Source organism: Stegodyphus dumicola, chromosome 5, assembly GCF_044657685.1.
Source record: "Stegodyphus dumicola isolate Sdum_Otavi_A_Nest chromosome 5, ASM4465768v1".
Classification (NCBI taxonomy): domain Eukaryota; kingdom Metazoa; phylum Arthropoda; class Arachnida; order Araneae; family Eresidae; genus Stegodyphus; species Stegodyphus dumicola.
Genome location: NC_140772.1, coordinates 219,535,744 through 219,543,867, shown reverse-complemented (window position 1 = coordinate 219,543,867; position 8,124 = coordinate 219,535,744).

The following is an 8,124-nucleotide window of genomic DNA, read 5'->3' as shown; positions in this document are numbered from 1 at the left end:
AGAACAATATTGAGAACAACGAGGACTGTACCAAGAACAACAATGCTGATGAAATCATCTAAGATTTTTAATCGATGAATTTTTGAAAAGCTGTCAAAAGATTTCTCATCTGAATTCTTTCATAGCATCAGTTGGAAAAATCTTTTCCGGAAACATTTTTTATTGTCAAAACTGCATTCTTACACATGGAGTAAACCACGAAAATGCTCCTGCAACCAGCCATTTAGCCAGCATTCGAACACTTTAGCTAGCCTACTAGAACTTACATTTCTTTCCATTCATCCACTGATAAGGGTCTGAAAAATATCGTGCGTGTCCCGGACTTCTCCAGCAGCTGCTAAAACGCGTGTAAAAAGTTCCTCAGCACTGTTAACGGAGGTTTCGTAATCATTGTCTTGACGTAACCCCCCCTAGAGGAAGCAATCAATGAAAGTGAGGTCTGGCGATCTTGCTGGCCAATGCATCGGACTACCTCTATTACCCCATCAGGAAAGCGTTTCCGACCATGCATTGCTGTGTGATTTTTCCTCGTCTGAGTGCACTCTATTTCTCTTGAAAATTTGTAACTTCTGCGCTGAAACACCTTGTTCATTACCGCTTATATATATATATCGATATATATGCATGTGTGATGAAAAAAGAGAAAACGATATAGCGAATGTTAATGGCGTAGAACTTAAATCCAGTGTAATGAACACAAACTTAGACGTAGTAGAAAAACCGATGGCAAAGCACATATAGTAGATAGATCTCAGAACTTAGAAGAGAAGGGCTAGTTCTATAGAGCTTTTCCTCTTGTAAAAGGAAATGAAAATTGATGACGTAGTCATGTTGACACTGACTGCATTTCGCAGCAAAGAAATGAACGATTTAAATCTGAAAAAACAGTCTTAAAAAAACTGTGCGTGAAAAAATAGCTTTACTTTAAAAGAGAAGATGTTATTATTGTAAATATTTATAACGTTTAAAAAAGTTAATAATATTTATTTATAAATTTTAAAATAATAGATAAAATACGCTACGTTTTCTTAGAAGTTGCAGATTTCCCTCTCCGTGCATTTATTATTAAATCATGAAGGAGAAAAATATGGCATTTATGATCTTTTCTTCACCTGCATACTGAGAGAATTCTATTATTTTTTCTAAAATAACTACAATAACAGCTTTTTAAAGTTAGGTCTTCACCCCCAAAAAATACTTAATTTGGCCTAGTTTTCAATATATGTGTCAATATTTTTTCTACAACTAAAGAAGAGGAACTTATATTTGACTGTGCTTGAAATCGATAGTTTTATTCAAAATTTAATCTAATCTAAGATTGCTTTTCTAACCTAATTATAAATTTTAAATTGGGGTAGTTCTTTTCCGGTTTGATGAAACCATTAAAAAAATAATTGTCTAACTTATACTCACATTTATACACATATATTACAATTAAATAAATACAAGATCGTTTCCTTAACTTTGATAAAACAACTTTGTTCACGGTAATCTAAAGAGAATTATTGTTTATCTTTACAGTTAGGGTCATCCAACAATATTTACATCGTCATTTGTGAGATCTATTTTAAAACTATTCTCATGTAAATGTACTAAAACCAAAGCGAGTATTCTTATTGCAAAAATTCGTAACTCAAGATACTTATCGTTTGACAAGTACTAAATGAAAGTTAATCAAATTTTCATCTTAAAATCTTTGAACAAGGTTTATATCGCATTATAAATTAATTAGCTATATTTCTAGATTTTGCGAAGAGTTATGTTCGTTTTTTGGTAATTAATATAATGTAAAACTGGGCTCCAAACCATTAAAATCTTTTTCTTCGAATTCTTATCTTAATAATGCTAACTGATTTTCCGGAAATGTATTCGCAGGCAACATAAAATTACTCCGAGGGCCGCACGGCTTTACCAGAAAACAATATATGTGATTAATTTGGGATGTCCACATTGGTAGTTTTAAACAGGCGAAGTCAGAGCAGATGCAACATAGAAACGTCGACTACTTCCTGTTAATCTTCTACGAGGATCGCGTATGCAAGGAGTCACACAAAGGAATGACCTAGCCCTTCTGTTTAACCCTGAATAGATAATCTCACCGGTTAATTCTAATCAAAGCGAAATTTAGATGTACTGACGTAGGCGTAGAAACGCAGAAAATACTGATGACGAAACACGTAGATGACATTTTGAAGAGGAAGAATTCAGATCGCGTAGAATGTCAAATTCTTGATTAGGAAACTCGGCAGCCAAAGCGAATTAAATTTCATTTTTATTCAAATTAACATTTGTGGCCATAATTCACTTGGCACTTTGATCGTGCCTATTTCTCAAAATATTTATATTCTTGATACTGTTGCAATAGGAAAAGAGTACAGCAAAATTGCACCCTAGCAGTACACAGAGTAAAGCTAAAGCTGCGCGTTTATCCAAGGGAAAGATTTTGGTTTAGGTTCGAAAAGTTTCAGTTCTCAAAATTTTGAGTTCAAATTTCGAATAAGCGACATCATAAGCCTATTCGAAAACTCTGTCACACAAATTAATCTAGAAATGGCGCAGTCAGGAAAGTCATTACTATTCTGAGAAAACAGAGAGGAAATACCAAAATTAAAAAAGAGAAGTTAAGAAGATAGTACTAAATTAAATTATGAAGCTTTTTCGTTCAGGGTTTTTAAATTGAATATCTGTTGCTTGAACATGGCATATGGAAAGTTTTCTTAATATAAATAATTATGCTTGATTAATTACATTAATATATATATTGATGCACTTTTGTGTGTGATTATGTTGAAGTTTATCAAAAGGAGTTTTAATAACGAATCTACTGTTTGAATATTATACCCGAAAAGTTTTGCGGTTACACTTGGCAAAAAGCCTGAGCAGTAAAATCGCTGAACACTGGTAGTTCAGTCCAAATTTCGAATCCCGGCAAACGGGTTGGCTCCATAAGTGTTTTCGTAATTTTGAGTATGTGTAACGTATATGCAGTATATTGTGAATGCATACGTAAATAAAGCGGGCGCAGCCCGCGCAAACCGCTAAACACTGGTAGTTCGGTCCAGCTTTCGAATAAAGGCGATCGGGCTGGCTGCATGGGTATTTTCGTGATTTTAGGTATGTTTATCGTGTATGCAGTATTTTCATGACTTATACACGAATAAAGCGGGCGCAGCCCGCGCAAACCCGCTGAACACTGGTAGTTCGGCCCAACTTCGAATAACCCTTAAAGAGCTGTCTGTATGGGTATTTTCGTGATTTTACGCATGTGTATCGTGTATGCAGTATCTTCTGGATGGATACGAGAATAGAGAGGGCGAATCTTCTGATCACTGGTAGTTCGATCCAACTTTCGAATCCCGGCGAACGGGCTGCCTCCATGTATGTTTTCATGATTTTCCGCAACGTATATGCAGTATCTTTTGGATGCAAGCGCGAATAAAGCGGGCGCAGCCCGGGTAAAATCGCTGAACACTGGTAGTTCGGACAAACTTTGGAATAAAGGCCAACGGGCGGGCTCTATGGGTGTTTTCGTGATTTTCCGCATGCGTGTTGTGTATGCAGTATATTCTGGATGCATAATTTAATAAAGCGGGCGCAGCCCGAGCAAAATCACTAGACACTGGTAGTTCGGTCCAACTTTCGGCAAGCGGGGTGGTGCAAGGGTGTTTTCGTGATTTTACGCATGTGTAACTCCTCGATACATACGTGAATTAAGCGGGCGCAGCCCGGGTAAAATCGGTGAACATTGGTATTTCGTTCAAACTTTCGTATACCGAGGAAATTTAACACGGGAACTATTTTACACACGAGCAATATATAGCGGGCTTCAGCCCGCTCAGCTGGCGGGCTTGCCCGCTAGTGAAGCTTATTTACGTAACTTTTATCTTACGCATGTATATATTAGCCTTTACTGAATTTCAATACGCTGGCGGGTGGAAGATAAAAATATTTTATTTTCGACAGTAGCAACATATTGCTTTTAAATAGCGGAGTTTATTGATTAAACTAAAATACTGATATATTACATTTTGCAGAATGGCAATAGTCCCCTATGTTGAATGAAAAATGTTTTATGTTGCCTCTACTCGCTTTCTGGTCGCTTAGTTGAATTATAAAAAAAATTATTAAATGTAGGCAAAATAGAAATACATAAAAATAATCGAAATTCAAAATTCTATCCTCATAACTTGTGAAACGATAAGTATCTTGTGAAGGTGCATAACGTTCGGGTGAAGGATTACGTGTGCTCAAAATCTGGTAGCTCTTATTTGGCGTCGTTTCTCTGCAACACGCGGAACACATAATCATACATGCATACATACATGTCTTCATTAATTAATATTAGAAATTACGAGTATTTAGAAAACTTGTGTTCTGTTTAAAAGTTTATTACACAAAATGCCATTTTAGTATGAAAGGTTCGCTACTTTGAAAACAACATCTTAGACTCTAGTTAATAAGGGAAACCTAATTGCCAACTAGGAATTCGAGCTTCAATCCTATCTCTATACCTCAATTAAGATAACATTTCGAAAGATCTCTAAATGAGAAATCTTAGGTTTTATTAGTCAAAAAAGGCAGTCAAAAAATAAAAATGCTGAGAATACTTCAAGGCCAGTTTATGATGTGGATTAACATAACAGTGTTTTATTTTGTAAACGCCTGGAAATATGTTCTGAAATAATAAACGTAATCCCCCCCCAAGATGTTAGTAATGTAGCTTTCAGATTCCGATTGCTAACCTGCTTGGCAGATGAGAACAATACAAACCTAATGTAATATTGCATACATAAAGCCATTTTCGACACATTTTAAGCAACATTTTATGTTTTTAAGTCTTAAAACTTAATATGTGATATAAATTAATTAAACTTTCGTATGTCCCAAAAGCAAAATTTCTTAAAATCTGTTTCTAGATATTTTGTGGAGTTGTAACCATTTATACTGAATTTTAAAATAAAACCCCTAACTGAAGACACATGGAGTAATTCTGTATATAAGGTAATAATAACATCAAACATATATTTGGATTTTTTATAAAACTAAATGTGAAAATTTTTTAAGGTAAATGGATATGCTTTAAGGATACAGAATTATTACATTCAAAACTATAATTATAAATGTAAAACTCCTAATTGCAAAATTATATATGTCAATTTCATAAAACATTTACTTATTTAGAATGTGGGGATGCACATGAGTATCTGTCAAGGGATGGGATGCTTTCGTGGAGAAAATTTCAATGGAAAATATTTCTTATCTGTGGAACAAATTTGAAACACCCATGCAGCCAGCCCATTCGCAGGGTTTGGCTCCATGTTGATGTACAAGTCTTAAAGCATTTTATCGGTTGACCGCTGGCGAATCTAAAAAAAATGTTCAATATGTAAAAGTCTAGTTCAACACTAAAAATTATTTTAAAGTTTTTTATAATACTTGTTTAGAGTTTCAGTATTCCATTCCTTGTACTTTGTTCAAAAATATGAAACTAGCTTCTTTTTATATCTGAACAGTAAATTGCAGAATGCTTGTTGATTCCTACGGCTATTTTATAATCAGCAAAGGTCTTGTATCTTAGGCTCATCGGATTTCTATCACTCTTGTCTTTTCTTCTCCTGCTCTTTTCGGCGACAATATCAGATTCTAGTTATGAAAATCAACATTGATGTAAATCGATAAGAAAACTAGAAATTCTCTCTCGTAATGGAGGAAAATTAATTTCTTTTCTGTATAGCTCATTTGAAACGCAGTAGTATTTTGAAGATCGCTTAAAGCTATAAAAACTTTGCGCAATTAAAAAATTGAAATGCTTGTTAATTTGGATAATATCATCAATTCGTGAAACAGGATCAAATTGTAAATCTCTTAACTCTTTATTTATGCATTCAATATACTTTTTAAATGTTATTTAAATATTATTTGTGTGATGGGCTTTTGTTATTACTCGTGAAATTTTAAGATCCAATATTAAAAAGAAATGGAACAATATATGGAAATGACTAACACAGCGCAGGAGAACATTCCGCTTCTGCAACGAAATAGAAGAAGCATGATTGTGCACAAATGCTCTGATAAATTTGCACACTATAAGTCACGGCCCTTTTCCAGTGAATTTTTATGAAAGAAATACCTCAATCATAGATATGTGCGTGTATGCAAAGAAAAGGAGATCGACGACATTTCACTTTTTCGTGTGCTCTCAGTTCGGGTTTCCACCTTAAGGACCAAGAGGAAACATCGTCCGATTCGTCAGATTTGTTTCGATAATCTACACCTAAAAGTAAAATAGAAAACATCATCCAGTTCTTAGCTAAAATAAGGGGAGATATTGTAGAAACATTAGGTTATTTCGAAGAGGGAGACGTGAAAAATGAGACTCAGGACGTCGGAACTCAAACCTCGACCTCTTGAATACGCGCCGAGTGTGCTACCGTTACCTCACGAAGGCATGCAGAAAGAAGGGAGAAAATACCTTATACTATGTGTGCCGCATTTAGAAACTCACATTTTGGTCTTACCTTTTTAACTGCACTGCAATCTACTGTTAATACTTTTAATTATTATTTCGTACTGTGTATTAAAAATTATTAATTAAGAATCAGATCAGAACTGGACAACTTTTCTCTATTCAGAAATAGTGATTGATTATGCATTTCTAATGCGCCTGTGAAACACAATTCAGCCTTTATTGTCAGCTGTATCGAATAACTAGATTGAATTGCGTCAAACTTTTCACTGGATGGAACTACACTTCAGTACAATTATATGTAATTATTAGAAGTATTTCAATATTAATAATTTATTCTTACTGAGATAATCATTGTTTGTGATTGTAAAACTGCCGCTTATGATTTTTCACAGTGCTGTGCATGATAGGTACGAGATTCAGTAGTCTGTGGTAGATTACTGGAATGTAGGCACGTTACTTGGTGACCCATGGTGCCTAACGGGTGTCCCCAATACCCCCAGTAGACACTTTTTGAATATATAGTGCGTGGCCTAGTAATAAGGGACCATTATCGAACATTTAGACGGCGACGTGAGTTAAGTTTAGAGTTGACGGCAAGAGAGAAAGAGTACTGTTAGTGTGTAAGTATTCTATGTAAAGTGCCTGTGAGGTGCGAAGTCAGTAGAGTTCTGACATAACGAATCATCTGAGTACACATTTCTTCCGGTAAGTGTAACGGTAGTAAAAAAGTTTCTTTCTTTCTAAAAAGGCGGTTAGCATTTTTCATTTTTAATTTTTGTCCATCTAAATATTAGATACAATGGATATGGAATTCAGTGATTCGTGTGATGAATTTGTATGTTGGTCAGAGTCCTCTGTGCATCTTAACCACTTCGAGATCTCACAATTGCGCCATTATTCGTGAAAAAGATAATAAATTAAAACCAGATACCATTTTTTCTTACAACAGTTTGAAAAAGGGAGTTCTATCTGACCAAATGTGTTCCTATTATAAATGTTTACGGAAAACGGTAAAATGGTATCGAAAAGTTGTCATGGAGCTAATATGCGGGACTTGTACAGTAAATGCGTGGTACATTCACAAAAAGTGGGGAACCAAGTGTTACCAAATTTTAAAATTTAGAGAAAAAATTATTGATTATCTATTGAAGAGTGTTGAGGATCCACCTAGTGAAGAATTAATAGTAAGAAGACGGAAAAAAATTTCTTAAGTTCAAACCAATGATCCGCGAGGAAGATGAGGAAAAGATGTAAAGAGGGTTACAAACGCTTAACAAACTTAAAAGATACACAGTACGCCACAAACAAAACAAAAAGCGTAATGACCTTTTGTAACAGTTGTCCGGATAAGCTGGCACTTTGTTTAAAATGTTTTAAAAAATTGCATCGGTAACATAAGTAGTTATATTTAATGTATTGATTAAATTATAAGTTATGTGTTTTGTGATATAAGGTAGAAATGTTAATGTATAAATGTTAAATCAATAAAATTACATTTTGTACTAGGTATTTTTTGATATACAAACGTGGCCCATCGGTGATGCATGCCGCCCCACGGAACAATTTAGCATGGGCCACCGGTGGGTCACGGCCGCCCCATGGAACAGACAAGCATGGGCCACCGGTGCGTCAGGCCGGCGTCAACTTGTTAAAGG